Source organism: Loxodonta africana, chromosome 17 (genome assembly GCF_030014295.1).
Source record: "Loxodonta africana isolate mLoxAfr1 chromosome 17, mLoxAfr1.hap2, whole genome shotgun sequence".
Lineage (NCBI taxonomy): Eukaryota > Metazoa > Chordata > Mammalia > Proboscidea > Elephantidae > Loxodonta > Loxodonta africana.
Genome location: NC_087358.1, coordinates 29476942 through 29498008, shown reverse-complemented (window position 1 = coordinate 29498008; position 21067 = coordinate 29476942). Strand labels below are relative to the sequence as shown.

The 21067-nt window shown below is 37.5% G+C and overlaps 1 long non-coding RNA gene across 1 annotated transcript in view; it reads left to right on the top strand.

The window, feature by feature from the left end:
- The window catches only part of LOC135227975 (uncharacterized), a 45207-nt gene extending 28569 nt beyond the window's left edge, over nt 1–16638 (top strand). Inside the window, exon 3 of the long non-coding RNA XR_010318178.1 lies at nt 14121–16638. This is a non-coding gene — a long non-coding RNA (uncharacterized LOC135227975). The remainder of the gene's footprint in view (nt 1–14120) is intronic.
- Nucleotides 16639–21067: the final 4429 nt, after the last annotated feature.

The following is a 21067-nucleotide window of genomic DNA, read 5'->3' as shown; positions in this document are numbered from 1 at the left end:
GGTCTCAAAATAAAACAATTCTAATCTAATCAGTTTCTTTAGCACTTTATCAATCAGTCAGTTTCTGTTCAGGAAACAGGGTTCCAGTAAACTGTTCTCTGTTAGTTGCCACTGGTGTAAGGCACGAAATGGCCCTGGAAAAGTATATCATGGAGAGGATGTAAGAGACATATTACTTAACTACTGTTGCTACAATAGGCTCAAGTAAGCATTATATATTTTCCTGCTTAAACTATTTCAAGGAGGGGCAAGAGAAATCCAGCTTCACATCACCTTTTAGCTACATACTTTATAAAACTGTGGCCTGGCCTGGGAACCCCAGGAAAGCTGGACCACAGAGAGAAAATCCCCAATCTAAACCAACCACCTTGTCTACTTCAGTTTTAGATTGGGGAACTAGGTCAACCTCAATTCTAATGTGGCAAGAGAAAAATTAGTCTGGCTCCTTATAAGTGGAAAAAATGACTAATTTAACTTTTGGTTTTTAAAACACTGACAAAATACGGTACTGAAAGCTATTACAAACATTTTTTGACATGCTCAGCCCTTTTGTCACCTCCTTTTGTTCCCACACAAATCATAAATTCTTCCTTCAGTGGGTTAAAAGGTTAACTTAATTTAAACTTTGCACCAAAAAAGAAAAAAAATCATATATATGTACGTATATATGTATGTATAACAAGAAAACCATAAAATAGTAAATTCTAGAAGTCAACCTACAAGTTTATAAAGCAAGTTTATAATCTGAGTTAATAGTATATCTCTGACATAATTCTTTAATTTATCCTTATTTGAAAGCAATCTAAAGCCTCTGAAAATGGAACACTGGCCTGCCCTAATGACACAGAACGCAAGAGAAAATTAGTTTGGTTGACAAACAGAAGAATTGTCTGTGTGTGTGTGTGTGTGAATGTGTGCGTACACAATATCTTGCCCGTCAATGCATTTTCTAGTCACCATTACAAAATTGAGGACCGCTTTATCTTAGTTATCTAGTCCTGCTATAACAGAAATACCAGAAGTGGATGGCTTCAATGGACAGAAGTTTATTCTCTCACAGTCTATTAGGCTAGAAGTCCAAATTCAGGGCATCAGTTCCAGGGCAAGGCTTTCTCTCTCTGTCAGCTCTGGAGGAAGGTCCTTGTCATCAATTTTCCCTGGACTAGGAGCTTCTCAGTGCAGGGACTCAGGGTCCAAAGGACATGCTGTGCTCCTCGCACTACTTTCTTGATGGTAGGAGGTTTCCCCATCTCTCCGCTGGCTTCTGTCTTTTATATCTTAAAAGAGGTTGATTTAAGACACAACCTAATCTTGCAGATCAAGTCCTCCCTTATTAACATAACTGCCTCTAATTCTGCCTCATTAACATCACAGAGGTACGATTTACAACACATAGGAAAATCACATCAGATGACAAAATGGTGAACAATCACAATACTGGGAATCATGGCCTAGCCAAGTTGACACATATTTTGAGGGGACACAATTCAAACCATAACACACTTGTAAGTTTCGTTCTTTACCGTGATACAAAAAATAGTACAAAGGAGAGAATCGACCTCTGTACAAGAAAAATATATCTCCAATTCAAAGTGTAACGTGAGGCACATTTAAAAATAATAAACACATTAGTCAGTAAAATTATTATTATTTTGACTTTCAAAATATTAGGGTTATTTGGGGATTTTTCACTTATTAGGGTTATTCCTTTTTCATACTTACACAGATATGATAACTCTGATGAATAAACTATTATAAAACATAAAAATTCCACTCCAATGATTCCATACTATAATTGATGATAGAACAATACAGCTGTAAGTGTCACGGTAACAGATTGCTTTATATGATACAGATTTGTCACCACGTGGGGTCGCCACATAGACCTATTAATAAGTAAAGTCAAATAACTTCTGTAACCATTGTACTGTTTGTATTTGACCATTTTAATACAGCTAACATTCAGAAAGAATACAGGCCTAATTTGTAAAGTGAAATAATTGGGTCAGAGAAATAAAATGTGAGAGGATGGGGTATAAAAGTAACTAGAGTTTAAGCAGAATTTTGCAGAAAAAAATCAATGAGAACATTCCATTCTTGTCCTTCCCATTCCATTCTATGCAGAAATCATCGCTGTGGCATCTTATGCTTTACAATTATGATAAATTATTTTTCAAAAAGAATCTCAGAAAAACTGATTCATTGTTACTATTTCCTTCCCAAGAGAGTGAAGTTGGAAGGCAAAGCAGGGACATTTAAATTTGTCACTTATTACTCAAACCCATTACCATTGAGTTGGGCAGATTAACCAGTAAGCAAGGTAAGCACGGTTTTTTACATGCTAATCTGTAGTGAACAATCTCACATGGATTTCACCACATCAAGTAAGCACAAGTAAGCCTGTGCATACCTTGCTTACTGGGTAATCCATCCCTCTGTTGAGATGATTTGGACTCATAGCAACCCTGTGGGGCAGACTAGAACTGCCCCATAGGGTTTTCAAAGCTATAATCTTTTTTTTTTTCTTCTTTATTTTATTCTACTTCAGATGAAGGATTACAGAACAAGCTAGTTTCTCATTAAACAGTACACACATTGTTTTATGACATTGGCTAACAACCCTACAACATGTCAACGCTCTCCCTTCTCAACCTTGCGTTCTCCATTACCAGCTTTCCAGTTCCCTCCTGCCTTCTAGTCTTTGCCTCTGGGCTGGTGTGCCCCTTTAGTCTTATTTTGTTTTTATGGGCCTGTCCAATCTTTGGCTGAAGGGTGAACCTCAGGAGTGACTTCGTCACTGAGCTGAAAGAGTATTCAGGGGCCAAACTCTCATGGTTTCTCCAGTCTCAGTCAAGCCAGCAAGTCTAGTCTTTTCTCTGGGGAGTGGCTGGTGGGTTCAAACTGCTGACCTTTCAGTTAGCAGCCAAGGGTTTAACCACTGTACCACCAAGTTTCCTTTACTTATTATTAGCTCTGATGAAATACATGCTATTTACAAAACTTAAGGAATATATGCATAAATATAAAGCTGACAAAGAATGAAAATAATATTTGGCTTTATTTATGATGTGCCTCTAAATCTGGGATTTTCTGAACTATACATTAGCTATTTTTGAAATTCAGCTTCTTTAGCATATAAAACTGGTGTTAGTATCTCATATCTGTATATCATTCTACGGTTTTTTTTTTATTTATCATTTCTAATCTGGAAATATCCCTTTAAAACATATATAACTTTTTACCTTATTGTTGGTTGGCTTAGAGTGCTGAGACTTTTCTAAAACTATTCATACAAAAGGAGACTTTCAACTATGCAGTCATGGCCATTTAATAGCCCATCAGGCAACATCCAACCACATGTACATCTGTCTATCTGTGGTCCTGTAAGGTGGTGGTGTTTGACACAGTAAAAACAATTTATTCATAAACAAGTAAATACACACTAAGCAGGGCCTCTGGCTGCCTTGAAGCATCTACCTTACGGGTCCCTCTTAGCTGGGGCTGCCCTGGTGGGGACAGCTCTAACCCTCAGGAATGCCCATGCCAGTATCCCTGGTGTTCTCTTTCAGGAAAGGGAGGCTGGAGAGGGGTTGCTTCGAAGGGAGGGTGCTGAGGCCAAAAGGGCTTCAGTGCTCATAAACAAGGGGTCAGTTGTTCATTGTCACTTCGGCTCCTCTGGCTGGTGGCCACTCCAGGGGTGACACACACATCCAGCTTTCCATCAGGGCCAAGCACGTTGCCAGGAAAGAGCGGAGATGGGGGGCTTGGCTCCACCTCCTGCCCTTGGGGGCGCATCCTACTGGCGTAGAGCTCTGGTGGGTCGCGCAGCTCCACCACTGTCAGAGCTCCGAGACAGGCGGCGGGGACCCCCAGGACCCTGTGGGGACGGCAGATGAGCCAAGGCCCTGCATCTGTGCCTGCACAGGCCACCATGGTGGCAGAGTGGGCAGCCCAGAGGGGGCACCGAGTGACTGAGGCTCTGGCACCAGAGCTACAGGTTCACCCAGCGGAGGCCCAGCACTGCTGACAGGGAGCCGACGTAACAAAAGGCCAGGCCTAGCCTCTTGATCATGGTCAGGCTCTGGCCGTGGCATGACACTGACAGCACATTTCATTTTGTTTAGCTTCATTGTTAATGCCCATGAAAGCAGCAGCCATGAGATCAAATGATATATTGCATTGGGCAAATCTGCTGCAAAAGACTTCTTTAAAGTGTTTAAAAGCAAAGATGTCACTTTAAGGACTAAGATGGGCCTGACCTAAGTCATGATATTTTCAATCACTTCATGCATGCAAAAGCTGGACTGTGAATAAGGAAGACGGAAGAAGAACTGATGGCTTTGAATTACAGTGTTGGCGAAGAATATTGAATATATCATGGGCTGCTAAAAGAATGAACAAGCCTTCCTGGAAAAAGTACAGCCAGAGTGCTTCTTGGAAGCGAGGATGGTGACACTTCGTCTCATGTACTTTGGACATGTTATCAGGAGGGACTTGTCCTTGGAGAGGATCATCATGCTTAATAAAGTAGAGGGTCAGTGAAAAAGAGAAAGACCCTCGATGAGATGGGTTGACACAATGGCTGCAACAATGGGCTCAAACATAGCAAGGAATGTGAGGATGGTGCAGGACCAGGCAGTCTATACCATCTGAATTAAGACTCCTTAATAAACCAGGCATATGATACATTATCATTTTGGTTGAGCAACCAGAATTGAAGAAATATGAGGTTTGTTTTTCTCCAAAATTTGGACCAGAAAGAAATGGGAAATGTTGTGTATGGGCAAATAATAACAATAAATTCAAGGATCGATACTATATTTTTTCATGTTGTTGTTGTTAGGCACCATCAAGTCAGTTCCAACTCATAGCACCCTATGTACTACAGAATGAAACACTGCCTGGTCCTGTGCCATGCCCACAATCGTTGTTACAGCCACTGTGTCTATCCATCCGTTGAGGGTCTTCTTCTTTTTCATTGATCCTGTACTTTACCAAGCATGATGTCCTTCTCCAGGGACTGATCTCCCCTGACAACATGTCCAAAGTATATAAGATGTAGTCTTGCCATCCTTGCTTCTAAGGAGCATTCTGGTTCTACTTCTTCCAAAGACAGATTTGTTCGTTCTTTTGGCAGTCCATGGTATATTCAATACGCTTCACCAACACCACAATTCAAAGGCATCAATTCTTCTTCTGCCCTCCTTATTCAATGTCCAGCTTTCGCATGCATATGATGCAATTGAAAATAACATGCCTTGGCTCAAGTGCACCTTAGTCTTCAAGGTGACATCTTTGCTTTTCAACACTTTGAAGAGATCCATTGCAGCTGATTTGCCTGATGCAATGTTTTTGGATTTCTTGGCAGCTGCTTCCATGGATGTTGGTTGTGGATCCAAGTAAAATGAAATCCTTAACAACATCAATCTTTTCTCCATTTATCATGATGTTGCTTATTGTTCCAGTCGTGAGGATTTTTGTTTTCTTTATGTTGAGGTGTAATCCATACTGAAGGCTGTAGTCTTTGATCTTCATTAGTAAGTGCTTCAAGCCCTCTTCACTTTCAGCAAGCAGGGTTGTGTAATCTGCATAACACAGGTTGTTAATGAGTCTTCCTCTAATCCTGATGCCCTGTTCTTCATATAGTCCAGCTTCTCAGATTATTTGCTCAGCACACAGATTGAATAGGTATAGTGAAAGGATACGACCCTGACACACATTTTTCCTGACTTTTAAACCACGTAGTATCCCCTTGTTCTGTTCGAACAACATCCTCGATATTCCCCCCCCTCAAGGAAACGTCATTACCATTACAGCAATAAAAGTTGAGTTACTTGTGCATTTAAAAATCTGGTTTATAACTTTTTATTATAAAATTAATATGTGCTTATTTTATACCACATTTATAAAAACTTCACCCATAATACACAACCCAGAAATAGTATCTGTTAATATCCCTGGGGATTTCTACCTAATATTCCTTCTCTATATCTGCATATATTTTTTAAATTTTGTAAGATTTTGCTGTGTACCCAGCATTGTATCTTGCTTTTTCACTCAGAATTTTGCTGTAATCATTTTCTATGTGTTTAAAAAATATCTGAGAAATTAATTTTAATAGCTGTATAGTAAGCAACTTATGGAAATACAATATTTTATACAATAATTCCCATTTTGTTGTATAATTGTTTCCGTTCTTTCATCCTTATGAATAGTGTTGAGATATACATTCTCCATAGACTTTTGCCATAATGTCTAATTTTATTTCTGTTGGGTTAGATTCCTAAAAGTGGAAATACTAGATAACAGGTTTTCTTTTTAAGGCTTTCGCATACTGTATGTTGCTCTCAAGAAAGATGATGTCAGTTTTAATTCCCAAGAGCAATTATGGGAGTACCTGTCTGACAGCACTCTCATTAATACTAAATTAAAAGAAATAATGCCAAATTGATAGGCAAAAGTAATGTATCATTGTCTTCATTTGTCATCTTTTGTTTATTAACTACTGACTGAATATATTGAAATGTTATACATATATTTTTGGATTTTGTGTTCTGAAAATTGTTTATTCTTTTATTTTCTTATTTGCCAGTTAATGTGTAGTATTGTCTAGTCCCCGCCCCCAGCAATCCATTTTCTCACCACCAGTGGCAATATTTTAAGGCTGGTTTTATTAAGCTCTATTTTACAGATTGGAGTCAATAATAATCAAATTATTTGATCTTACATTTATTAAGAACTCAAAAAATTCCATGCCTAGTAAGAGAGGTTTAGCTTATATACACTTATTTAAGCTACTGAGGTAGTTCAAACTAGCAAATAAAAAACATTAATTTGGCTCAGAGAACGCTGAGCTTCTGTTGAGGGTGATGGAAAAGTTTGGGGATGGTTGATGGTAATGGTTGAACAACGTGATGAATTTGGTGTCAATGAATTTGGTGTCACTGAACTGTTCATGTGAAGATTGTTGAAATTCAAGTGTTTTGTTACCTATATGTCTGACACACACACACAAAATGGTCAAAACAAAACGTTAAGTTAGAGCCGGAGAAACCTGGATTCAAAATTTGTTTTCATCACCTACTAGCTCTGTGATCTGTATCCATGCTTAATTTCTCTGAGCCCCAATTATCCCAGTTATAAAAGACTGGATGATCCTTGCCTTCTAGTCTTGTTGTGAAAATTAAATGAGATGATACATAAAAGAATCCAGCACATATTAGATGTATAACATTCTATTGTCCTTTAAAATTAAACCTTGAGAGAGTATCTAAATACATAATGAAAAACTCATCAATGTGAAAATGTAATTACTCTATGCTTTAATAGTTTCTTCCCGTAATATATTAGCACATTGTTAAAACATCTGTCATATTTCTTATCAATAGAGGTAAAAATTTCATGCTAATATATAAAAACCCTCACTCAGTAAACCACTTCCTTTTCTTATTTTCTCTTTAACTGTATACTAAAATATGGCTCTTCTTTTCTTTTAATGTTTCTTTTCGTTGTTAATCATTCAGTGTTCTGCTAGGTTCATCCCATTTACTAACTAGAATTCTTTCTTCATCCTTAACAAAGTGCTACTTCACTTACTAAACTCCGAGAATATCAGTCTTCTACAGAATGGGAAAAATTTTTTGGCTATTACAAATTAGACAAAGGCCTAATCTCTAAAACCGACAAGAAAATCCAACACCTCTACAACAAAAAGACAAATAATCCAATTAAACAGTGGGCAAAGGAAATGAACACACACTTCACCAAAGAAGACATTCAAGCAGCCAACAGACACATGAGGAAATGCTCATGATCTCTAGCCATTAGAGAAATGCAAGTCAAAACCACATTGAGATACCGTCTCGCCCCAGGATTACTGGCAAGAATCAGTAAAACAGGAAATAACAAATATTGGAGAGGCTGCGGGGAGATCGGAAATCTTATGCACTGCTGGTGGGAATGCAAAATGATACAACCATTTTGGGAAACGATATGGTGCTTCCTTAGAAGGCTAGCAATAGAAATACCATATGATTCAGCAATCCCATAGACATATGCATACCCATGTTCATTGCAGCATTGTTCACAATAGCAAAAAGATGGAAAAAACCTAGATGACCATCAATAGATGAATGGATAAACAAACTGTGGTACATACACACAATGGAGTATTACACAACGATAAAGAACAAGAATGAGTCTGTGAAGTATCTCATAACATGGATTAATCTGGAGGACATTATGCTGAGTGAGATAAGTCAATCACAAAAGGACAAATATTGTATGATACCACTACTGTAAATAATTCTGAAAAGGTTTACATACAAACCTTTGATGGTTATGAGGTTTGATGGTTTGATGGTTATGAGAGAGGGGAAGGGCAGGGATGGAAAAACATTTAGTAGACAATAGATAAGTGGAAACTTTGGTGAAGGGTAAGACAGTACACAATACTGGGGAAGCCAGCGCAACCTGTACAAGGTAAGGTCATGGTAGCTTCATAGACACATCCAAACTCCCTGAGGGACCGAATTGCTGGGCTGAGGGCTGTGGGGACCATGAACTTGGGGGAATATCTAGCTCAATTGGCATAGCATAGTTTATAAAGAATATGTTCTACATTCTACTTTGGTGAGTAGTGTCTGGGGTCTTAAAGCCTATGAGTGGCCATCTAGGATACTCCACTGGTCTCACCCCTTTGGGAGCAAGAAAGAATGAAGAAAACTAAAGATACCAGGGAAAGATTAGTTCAAAAAACTAATGGACCACGTCTACCACGGCCTCCACCAGACCGAGTCCAATACAACTAGATGGTGCCTGGCTACCACCACTGACTGCTTTGACAGGGATCACAATAGCGGGTCCCAGACAGAGCTGGAGAAAAATGTAGAACAATGTTCTAACTCAAAAAGAAAATCCAGGCTTGTTGGCCTGACAGAGACTGAAGAAACCCTGAGAGTATGGCCCCCAGACACCCTTTTAGCTCAGTAATGAAATCACTCCTGAGGGTCTCCCTGCAGACAAAGATGGAACAGGCCCATGGAACAAAACAAAACTGAAGGGGTGCACGAGCCCTGGGGCAGGGACTGGAAGGCAGGAGAGAACAGTAAAGCTGGTAATAGGGAACCCAGGGTTGAGAAGTGAGTGTTGACATGTCGTGGGGTTGTTAACCAATGCCATATAACAATGTGTATACTAACTGTATGATGAGAAACTAGTTCTGTAAACTTTCATCTAAAGTATAGTTAACAAAAAGAATATCAGTCCTCTGATTGACATACTTGCTTTCCATTCCATTGGACCCAGGACAGAGAACTAAGTTTCATTTCTGTTTCACATATTCATTTCACAAAAAAAAAAAAAAAAAAACCACAGCAATGAATTAAACTGAATGAAGTACCAGAACAGGTTCTTCAGGTGATATTAGTTATAAAATACTTTCTGTATTTCATATTAAATATCAATTTGTTTTTAAATAGAAAAAACACATTGTACTGTAAACAGCGGAAACCCTGGGGGTGTAGTGTTTAAGTGCTACGGCTGCTAACCAAAGGGTCAGCAGTTCAAATCTGCCAGGTGCTCCTTGGAAACTCTGTGGGGCAGTTCTACTCTGTCCTATAGGGTCACTAAGAGTCGGAATTGACTCAACGGCACTGGGTTTATCCAAAACAGTGCTTTTTGTTTTTTTTTAATAATCTCAACTGAAATGTTGTTATTAAGTGCTGTCAGGTTGGCTCCGACTCACAGTGACATTATGTATAACAGAATGAAGCATTGCCTGGTCCTGTGCCACCTCACAACAGTAGATATGTTTGAGCCCATGGTTGCAGCCACTGTGTCAATTCATCTCATTGAGGATCTTCCTCTATTTTTGCTGATACCATAATTTACCAGGAGCCCTGGTGGCACAGTGGTTAAACACTTGGCTGCTAACCACAAGGTCAATGGTTGGAACCCACCAGCTGCTCCATGGGAGAAAGATGTGGCAGTCTATTTCCATAAAGATTTACAGCCTTGGAAACTCTATGGGGGCAGTTCTACTCTATTCTATAGGGTCGCTATGAGTTGGAGTCAGCTCGATGGCAATGTTTTTCTTGTTTTTTTTTTTTTTGAGGGGGGGTTTTGGTATACTTTACCAAGCATAATGTCCTTCTCCAGGTGTTGGTCCATCCTGATAACATGTCCAAAGCAAGCAAGACTAAGTCTTGCCATCCTCACTTCTAAGGAGCAGTCTGGCTGTACTTCCTCCAAGAGAGACTTTTTTTAAAATAATTTATTTTTGTTGTTGTTTTTCAAAATATGCAAGGAAAACATACACCAATTCAATAATTCTATGTGTACAATCCAGTGACATTGATTACAATCTGCAAATTGTGCAACCATTCTCACTCTCCTTTCCAAGTTTTTCCTCTCCCGTTAACATAAACTCACTGCCCCTAAGCTTCCTATCTAAACTTTTGAGTTTTTGAGTTGCTGTTGTCAGTTTGATCCCATACAGATAGATCTTAAAACAGCACAATACTCAAGGCGAACATTCTTTACTAGTTAAACTAAACTATTGTTTGGGATTTGGTTCCTTTGTTTGAAGATTTAGGGTCATGATTTTATGGCACATCCCAGTTAATTGGCCTAATATCCTATTTAGTGTGTCTGTCTGTTCTACCTTCTAGTTCCTTGTGTAGTGCCTGGGGTCTTAAAAGCTTGCAAGTACCATCCAGGGCATAATTGGTCTCTAGTTGCCTGCAGCAACAGAGGAAGAAGGGGAATCAGGAATAGGAGGAAGAAATGAAATGTGTGGCTAATCGCCTCCATGAACAACTTCCCCTTTGCCATGAGACCAGAAGAACTGGATGGTGCCCAGCTACCACTACTGAACATTTTGATCACAGATTCTATGAAAGAATTCCAAACAAAAGGGAAGAAATACAGAACAGAATTAAATTTTCATGGAGTCTAGATTTTCTGGAGCCATCAGGCTGGGTGAACCCCTGAAACTATTGCCCTGAGATAATCTTTAAAACTTAAACCAAAAATATCCCTGAAGTTTTCTTAAAACCTCCAAGACAAATGTGTTCATTCTTCTGGCAGTCCATGCTATATTCAATATTCTTAGCAAATACTATAATTTCCACTTCTGACATGTTGTTGATCTAAGTATTTCTGAGAGTATCTTCCATTAAGAATATTTAAGTTCTGGTTATAGCACACCCTTGAAATTATTAATGGTTTTTGCAAATGATAGGGGAAGTCTTTTAGGATAACCCCCCAGATACAAAAACAAAACAGTAAAGTTAGGGATAGAGTTGGGTGTCTTCAGCTTGGCTGTTCAAATGTGTAGATTTGCCCTGAGGGTAGATTCCATAAACCTGGGGACAAAGTGGGATGGGGGTTGGGAGGTGAGAATGGAAGAGCTGAACCTGACACTTAGCCTGGACACTCAAGGTGGGCTGAAGTGTTCATAGATTTTTTGTGTGTCCTACATTAGTGGAATCTTCTAGTGCATAGCAAAGCAGAATTAAACACTCTATTGGGAGGAAGCCTCTATTTTATATCCATAGAACTCTCACAAGTTAAGATAATGCAATGAACTAATTACCAAAGATCACAATATGAGAGAGTGAGTGGAAGCAACAAACAACAGATATTAGCTACAGTAGTGAATATATTGGAATATATCATATATATGCATATACATAAATATACACAATGATTAAAGTAATACTGATGAAATCACAAAGATCACAACCAATTATGTGTATAATGTTTAAAGAAATAACGATGCAATCACCAAGTCAATAAGCAATTAAGAAATTTTCAGTACCAAGTTGGTAGATTAGAAAATAATTTGATCCTTGAGAAATAAAATATAATTGTTTCAATAAAAGTCAATGGATGGATCAAATATCAGCTGAGGATAAATTTAGTAAACTGGAAGACATATCCAAAGATATTACCAATAATGCATCATAGAGAAGTGAGAAGTTATGGGGAACAGAATAAAGTCTAACAAATATCTAAATAAATACAATGGAGGAGAGACAATAGTTGAAGGGATATTGGTTGCAATTTTTCCCAGAATTATGAAAACATTTATTCAAAGAATCAGAATAACCAACATATCCTGAGCAGAACAAATAAGAAATTCATGTCTAAAGCCATCGGAGTGAAACTTAAGAGAAAATAACTACCAGTCCAGGAATACGCACTCAGCAAATAATCTTTCAAGAACGAGGGTATAAAAACATTTTTGAAGATAAAATAAATCGTTTATAGATAAAAGCCACTAAGCGTCTCATGAAAGAGATCTGCATAAAGGAAGAATATTATCTTAGAAATATAATCCGAGACGCAAGAGAAGTGGTGACCAAATAAAATGGTGATCACCTGTGTAACTGCACGTAACCCAGCCTGAATATACTACTACTACTACTGACAATAATAATGTTTAATTTATGTGACATTCTTAAAGAGATAGAATTAAAATACTGGAAAGTGTAAGCCAGGAGAGAACTGATGAAAGTTAAAGTTATCTAATTTCTTATATTGTTTGGGAGGTATATAAACATATTTTTAAATTAGACTTTATTGAATTAAATGTCCATGAGAAAATTTCAAGTATACCAACAAAGGAAAAAGAGTAAAATGTATTATTTCCAAATCAGTATAGAGGGATGAAAAAGCAAAAAGGCCCAATTCATAAAAAGCAAGAAAGGGGAAAAACTGCGCAGACAAACTGAACAAGCAGAAATTATAAAGTAAGATTTTTGGAAACAAGTACAACTATGTCAATAATCACAATAAAAATAAACAGACCAACCTCTAAACTTGACAGTTAAAAAGCAGATGGCATATTGTGTAAAAAATAAAATAAAGCCCAGTTATGCTTTTTTTTTTTTAATTTTATTACAAGACTGAATTCTTTATTGGAGATCTTGATTTCAATTGGACAAAAGTATCTTATATGAAATAAAACTATTGTTCTGGGTATAATCATGAGAATTCATAATTGGCTCAATTTTTAACAGTGTTATTCAATTAGCTTGCCATAATAATGTCTGGGGTTATCTAATTAGCCTGGGAGGGTACACAGCAGGATTTCGGGTCAAAGGGTGGATTTTACCTGTTTGAAATGTTGCAATGTTGGCAAATTTCTTTTAATTTTACTTTCGCAATCGATTTTGATGCATGTTCTATTATGCCTCCAGACCGAGTGACACACTGTGTTGGGCTGTTTAAAATGGCCATTCAGATTTGTTTCAGGCCAAGTTTGACAGCTCCTAGGTATATACACCCAGGAAATTGAAAACGAATGTTTACACAAAAGGTTGTACAAATGTTCATAGCAGCACTACTCACAAGAGCTAAAAAGTACAAAGAACACAAATTTCCCATCCATTGCTGGAAATAAAATGTCTCTTATCTATACATTGAGATATTAGTAATCAAAAGGAATGAGGTACTGAACATGGAAGAACCTTGGAAACTTACTAAGTTTAAGCAGGCAGACACAAAAGGTCACATATCCAGAATAAGCGTGTGTATAGAGAGAGAAGTAGGTGAGAAGTTGCAAGGGAAGGGGCGGAGGGGAGGAGAACTGGGAATTCTTTTGGGAGTGAAATATAATTAAAACAGTCTCAAAGAAGAATTTGTCTCGAAAAGTTTTAGTTATTCCAGACAGATTCCTCAGATGCCTTCTTTACCAAAAGTGCACCTCACTAAAAAGGCACAAAATAAAAGCAGTAGCCTGAAAAAAAACAGGCTAGGTAACTGGTAGACATAACAAAGCTGGGGTGGCTGTACTGATATGAGACACAACAGACATGAAAACCAAAAGCAAATGAGGTAGGTAGGATTACTACTTAATGAGAAAAAATTTAATTCACCAGAACGATGTAATATTTCCAAACGTGAATATACTTAATAAATAGTCACAACATATGTGAATTAAATATGTACAGAACTCCGGGGAGAGAGAAAGTGGGAGGGAACATGATGATTGAGAGAAATTTAGGATATTTATCAACCAATTATAACGTATAGACTTCATCTTGATCCTGATCTGAATTAAGAAACTGCAACAAAAAAAGATGATATTAAAAAATTATCATTACTTTTTTTAGGTGATATGATGGCGGCATAGTGCTTAAGTGCTACAGCTGCGAACCAAAGGATCGGCAGTTCGAATCCACCAGGCGCTCCTTGGAAACTCTATGGGGCAGTTCTACTCTGTCCTGTAGGTCGCTATGAGTCAGAATCGACTCGACGGCAGTGGGTGTGTTATGATGGTATTATGGTTATGTCTAAAAAGAGAGATCCTAATCTTTTATGGATACACGGTAAAATATTTATGGACACAGTAAAATATTTATGGATGAAATGCTATTTTGTTTGATTTGCTTTGAAATAATCCAGGGAGAGAGAAAAAAGAAGTATAATAGAAACAAGATTAGGTCAAACAAGATTGGCCATGAGATGACGATCGTTGAAGCTGAGAAATGGGTACACGGAGGCTTATTATACTATATTGTCTATGTTTGAAAATACCTCTGACATTAAAAAAAATCACAATAGCTGGGGAGGAGCTAGGAGATAGGATACAGAGGTGCAAATATGTAGATTTAATGATATTGGTAGTGTTCTAGAACTTGGGCTTGGTGGCATGTTTATAGGTTTTCCTTATATAATGCTTTATAACATGTATTTGTTACATGCATTGTTTACTTACCATCTAAGCCTGCGTTCTCTAGACGAGCAAAACCAATGAGATGTATTTGTGTATATATGTATGTATATACACATATATAATATATACATATGTATTATATATATGTACATATGGATATATACAGAGACAGAGAGAGATTCACTTCAAGAAAATGGCTCATGGAATTGTAGGGGCTAGCAAATCCAAAATCTGCAGGTCAGGTGGCAGGCTGGAGACTTCTGCAGGCTTATGTCCCAAGATCTGTAGGTCAGGTGAGTAAAGAGTGCAGCGTTGAGAGAGAAAGAGAGCTCTGCCAGGACATCCTTTTAAATTCTGGAGGCAAACCACACTCCCAAGAAAACTCGCCTTTCAACTGATTGATCACATCACATCACATCGCATCGCATCATGGAAAGTGATTACATTACATTACAGAATAGCAACTAGTCCAGTGTCTACCAAACCACTGAGCATCATAGCCTAGCCAAGTTTAAACATAAAATTATCCATCACATTTATATTTATCATTTATTTTTAAAGGGAATTAAAAATATATATACATTTCTGACAACTTTCTATTTAAAATTTTCAAATATTAAAAAAAAGTTGGGTCTCAACCCACCTGGATCAAAGGAGAATGAAGAACATCAAGGTCACACAATAACTAAGAGCCCAAGAGACAGAAAGGGCCACATGAACTAGAGACTTACATCATCCTGAGACCAGAAGAACTAGATGGTGCCCAGCTACAACCGATGACTGCCCTGACAGGGAACACAACAGAGAACCCCTGAGGGAGCAGGAAAACAGTGGGATGCAGACCCCAAATTCTCATAAAAAGACCAGACTTAATGGTCTGACTGAGACTAGAAGAATCCCGGCGGTCATGGTCCCCAAACCTTCTGTTGGCCCAGGACAGGAGCCATTCCCGAAGACAACTCAACAGGCATGAAAGAGACTGGACAGTGGGTAGGAGAGAGATGCTGATGAAGAGTGGGCTAATGATATCAGGTGGACACTTGAGACTGTGTTGGCATCTCCTTTCTGGAGGGGGGATGGGAGGATAGAGAGAGTTGGAAGCTGGCAAAATTGTCTCGAAAGGAGAGACTGGAAGGGCTGACTCATTAGGGGGAGAGCAAGTGGGAGAACAGAGTAAGGTGTATGTAAACTTATATGTGACAGTCTGACTTGATTTGTAAACGTTCACTTGAAGCTCAATAAAAGTTAATTAAAAAAAAAAAAGTTGGAAGAATGACACAAAGCCACTCATATACCCTCCACTAGATTCAATAATTATTAACATGTTGCCACATTTTAAAATATTTCTTAATCTATATGCATGTATAAATTTATTTTCATTTGTAGACATACATCCGCTTCTATATATTTCAGCATACAAGTTCTAGGAATGATAATGTTCTGCATAATCAACATATCATAACACCCAGAAAACTTAAAAATAACTTTATAATATAATTTAATATACAGCCCATATTCAAATTCTCCCAATTGTCTCTAAATATCTTTTATAAATGTAGATTTGAATGAAATGATTTTGACATGTTGAATTTGAGTGTCTTTTAATCTAGAACAGTCCTAGACACCATTTTTACGACACTGAAATTTTGAAGAGTCTGGGCCAGTTCTCTTATAGTATGTCCTGTATCCTGACTGTTTCTTATGATGTCATTCACTTGTTCCATTATTCCCTGAACTTCCTGTGGACTGGAATGTAGGTCTAGACTTGATTAAAATCAGATTAAACATATTTATCGACAATACTTCATTCACAACATGCTGTGACTTCACAGTAAGATCAAGTTCAGATGGTAACTTCCAGATCTGTACATTCTAAAGGTGCATTTTACTCTTTGGAATTAATTAAATAATCTTAGAGGTGATATTTGGGCACTATGAGAATATCCTGTTCTGCAAAGGCTTTCTACCCAATGGTTTTAGCAATCGTTTACTAGGTATTGCAAAATCATGGCTTTTAAATTCTGTAATGTTGTTGCTAATTGTCACTGAGTCAGTTCCCACTCATGGCAATCCCATGTGTTCAGAGCAGGACTGCTCCCTCAGGTTTTCAAGGCTGTGACATTTCAAAGAAAATCACCAGACCTGTTTTCCGAGGCACCTTTGGGTGGATTCAAACTGACATCCTCTTGGCTAGTAGTGTAGTGCTTAACTATTTGTAACACCCAGGGACTCCAATCCTAAATCAGCTTTTTAAATTTCTTTTATTTTAAAGACTTGCATTAGAGTGCTAGTTCACAGGACTAATCTAAATTTAACATGATTATTATTTATTATTGTTATTATTATTTGTTATTGTTATTATGTAGCTAGGTTGACTTAAAAGTTTTTTTTTCTTCTAATGTAGTTTTCTAAGTTATAGAACTCATTGTCAAACCCCCGCTCCTACTAAATTTCTCACATATTACTGGGCATTTTTCTCAGGAAACTCAACTCTTTACTCTTGAATTGCAGAAGATAAGAAGCATTGAGCAGCATGTTTATTGGTGTTTCCATGTAGCTGTTGCAGTGAAAACAAAAGTTATCCTAAGCAAAGTGTTCTTAGGATCACTCTTTCCCAGAATTAATCTCCATAACTATGTTCTAAAATTTTTGAAAGTTGAAGTCATGATCAACTTTTCACTATTTTAAATAGTGAATAGCATTGACTCTAGATCTTTCTCAAAGCTTTTTAATCCTTAGGATAAATTCTTAAAAGTGGAGTTACTTGGTCTCAGCTATAAACCTTTTTAAGGTTTATGTTCTGAATTTCTGGGTAGCTTTCCAGAAGGATTGTACACAGTTTCACTTATACCAGCTGTGTTTGAAAGCGTTTGCTTAAATATCATACTCATTGACACCGATCGATATAATTAAAAAAAAAAAAAAAAACTTTTCTGACTATCATACGAGAGTATTGTATTTGTGCTTACTTACTTTTTTCCATTTTAATTAGGCATTTTTATTTTTTCTGTAAATTTTGTTGGTCATGCCTTTCCTGTTTTTTTTTTTTTTTTTTAACTGCAGTGTCAGCATTTCCTTAATGGCTATACGTCAGGTTATATTTACTGAAAATTATTTTTTACAGTTTGGCTTTTGAAAAAGGTTCTTTTATCAGAGGTATTATGGTCCTGCCAGAATTAGAGAGACAGTACAAAATGGGCCAAGTAGTGTTTCTATTCCCCTTGCTTCCAGAAAGCTTATTTCTAACATACACATATGAGAATCAAGTTAAGTGTGCTTTAATCAGTGCCATTTCTAAGTGGAAATTTAATTTGTAATAAATATTGAAAATCTTAAAATATTTAAAAATAATATTAAAATTATTTTTAATAAATATTTCAGAATTTGAACATAAGTGTGTTCACAGCATTGTACAGGGAGCAGGATTTAAAACTATTCTTTGGTTTCTACTCTGTCAAATTTTCCTTATGTTATTTTTTTTATGATATGGTCATGCCATCAGTTGGCAAAGTTATATACATGGACACATTGTAGAAATTTTAAAATTGTAATTCTTTTAGGCCGATTTTTAAATTGAACTCTTTTTAATTCGGAGATTCCTCCTTAAGCACATTTTTTTCATTCTGCCAGCTTTGCTACTTTGAAACCTCTCCCTTTCTTGTATATTTTCTCAAAGATAAGAATACAAGTCACGCTCAACCCTGGTTACCAATTGTGGGAAATGATATTGCTGTACGGGGCAACCAAATGTTAGCATCTTTTCATTTTCTGTAGTGAATTCATCTTATGGTCAGTCAACCAATGTTCATCTTCACTTTGAGGGGCCCGTTGCACATGCAAGTTGCCTTAAAGGCTGTTTCCAGATTCCAGAGTGCTGGAATGAGAATTCCACCCAGCGGTACCAACCACTCTATGGCTGTTACAGCCATTTACCTGATCAAGAAGCACACATGAGACATGTACACAGTGTTGGCAATAGTGAAAGTCATCTTAGTGCTCACAAACAACAGATAGTGTACACAGGAAAAGTGGTCCTCCCTGGCTCAAAAGCTGTCCAGGTGGGATGGAACACTTCTATGGGTGTCCCCTTTCTTTGCACCCTGAAGGAAGGACCCCAAGGATCTTCCCTGCCTGGTTTTATTTTCCAGGGGTTGTGTCTTTAACTGCACAGAGTACAATGCAAGTTTTCTGGATTGATCACCCAAGGTGGGGGTAATCAGACATGGGGGTGCCAGCCCAGAATTTTTAGCCTGGAATTGTATCTCTTTAGCCCTACTGTTTATTTAGACAAATCACTAGGCTTCAGAGGGGGAGGTGCAATGGTTCACTCCAAAGCCTAAAGATACTGGGGTGGGGGAAAGGAATGGGGAGAGATTAATTATAGTTGTTTGGGCCAACCAGAACTGTCCCCTCTTAAGTAGTAAACATGGACCTAAGGGTTAAAAAAGGGTTGAGACATCTAAATAGGAGTTGTTACCAAAGATATAACCTGACAAGTTGTCATTACAGTGACATGACTTGCAGTGATACGGGATTTTGCTTATGGTATTTATCAATTATACTTTGTTTTATTTTGTGGGTATTTTTGTATTTGGCAAATTCTACTAACATTGTAAATCTCAGAGGGCAGGGATTGAGTCTTATTATTGCATCCCCACAAAGAGTTTTGATCTGAATATTTGTTTTAGATTTAGTTGAATCATCTGGCTTTAGTTTGTGTTAAAATTATAGGAAAATAACTATTAATCCTACCTACTTAAAAAAAAAATACACACTATAATCTTATTGCAATATATGCCCATATTTCACAATCCTTAGAATTCTTTTAATCTTGAGTTTAAATTTCCCTACTGTAATTTCCGTCTGCCACATGGAAGTAAGAATAATTGTTTTCTATGATTTTACAGTAACCCTCTGCATAGTTGAAAATATGAGTCAGTTCCTCTTCAACCTTTTTTTTTTGGGATCATACAAATTCAACTGCTTTACTCTCACCATTTACTACCAAACTTTAAATTATATTTGCTCTGTGTAATGAACTTCCCTGAATTTTCCGTGTAAAACTTTACACAACTTCTAACAAATGCATAGTGGTTTGTACAGTTAGTCGTTTGTATACTTTTGGAATCCTGAGGTCAATGGAATCACAAAAACAAGAGCAAACTTAGAACATGAAAGAAAGCAGTAAAGGCTTAATAACCACCCCATCCCTGTTTTTTTTTTAACAGTTTAATATAGTAGTTATCGCGTGAGCCTCATAGACAGAGATGTTTCCACTCCCCTGGTGTACTAATAAAGTAACCAGAAAATTAAAGTAAATTTCAATTCAAGTCTCATGAAATAAATAGAATTTTTTGCCAAATTAGGTTTGAAGGACAGACTTAGCCAATGGGCTCTGTTTAATGTATATACCAAAAAAAAACCAAACTCATTGCTGTCGAATTGGTTCCAACTCATATTGACCCTATAGGACAGAGTAGAGCTGCCCCATAGGGTTTCCAAGGCTGTAAATCTTTATGGAAACAGACTGCCATATCTTTCTCCTGTGGAGCACCTGGTGGCTTCCAACTGCCAAACTTTTGGTTGGCAGCTGAGCTCTTAACCACTGTGTCACCAGAGCTCCTTAATGTATACAAAGATGCTAGAATTGATTCAGTGAACCATGCACTTAAAATATAATCTTAATGGTGGCTTTAGATAGGTTAGCACTGATACTCTTTTCCTGGGCCTATGTTATGACCACTAGCAAGCTGTATGACCTAATCAGCAGTATGTGTCCAAACAGCAGAGTCCAGCTGATTTATCCTTATGGCCATTGAAATAGTGACCATGACCTCATTAGTCCCACCCAAGCTCTAATAAACTATCCCAGAATAACTGACTGAAGATAAAATCTTCTACTTGACCTTCAAATGTTTTCTCTCTCACATTGCAAAAGTGAATAAAAATATATTTTGAGCCCACTGACTTTACCCTTGACTTTATTGCAGCAACCTTCTTAGTGAGGGCCAGTCCTTCCAGCCAAGTTTACCCAAGACGTGAAGAACGCCAAATCAGCTGGTAGCAATTCAGTAAAATTGTGTTTGTAATCACTGTGTGAGATGGCAGTAAATAGAAAATTCAACTCACAGTGGCTTAACTATTGACGTGTCTCATTCAAAAAGTTGTCCAAGCGTAGGTGATGAGCTGGTGTTATAGCTCAGCGTTTTCCTTTTCTATCTTTTTGCTCTGCCATACTTCCTTTGTCCTTTTTCATTCATATGCTTGGTAACCTATGGTTGGCTGATGGTAGCTATATGGTAAGCCCCATATTCACGTGCCAGTCATGAACAAGGAGGAAGAAGAGTCAGCACCAAGAGTCATCGTCATCTTCTCTTCTTCCTC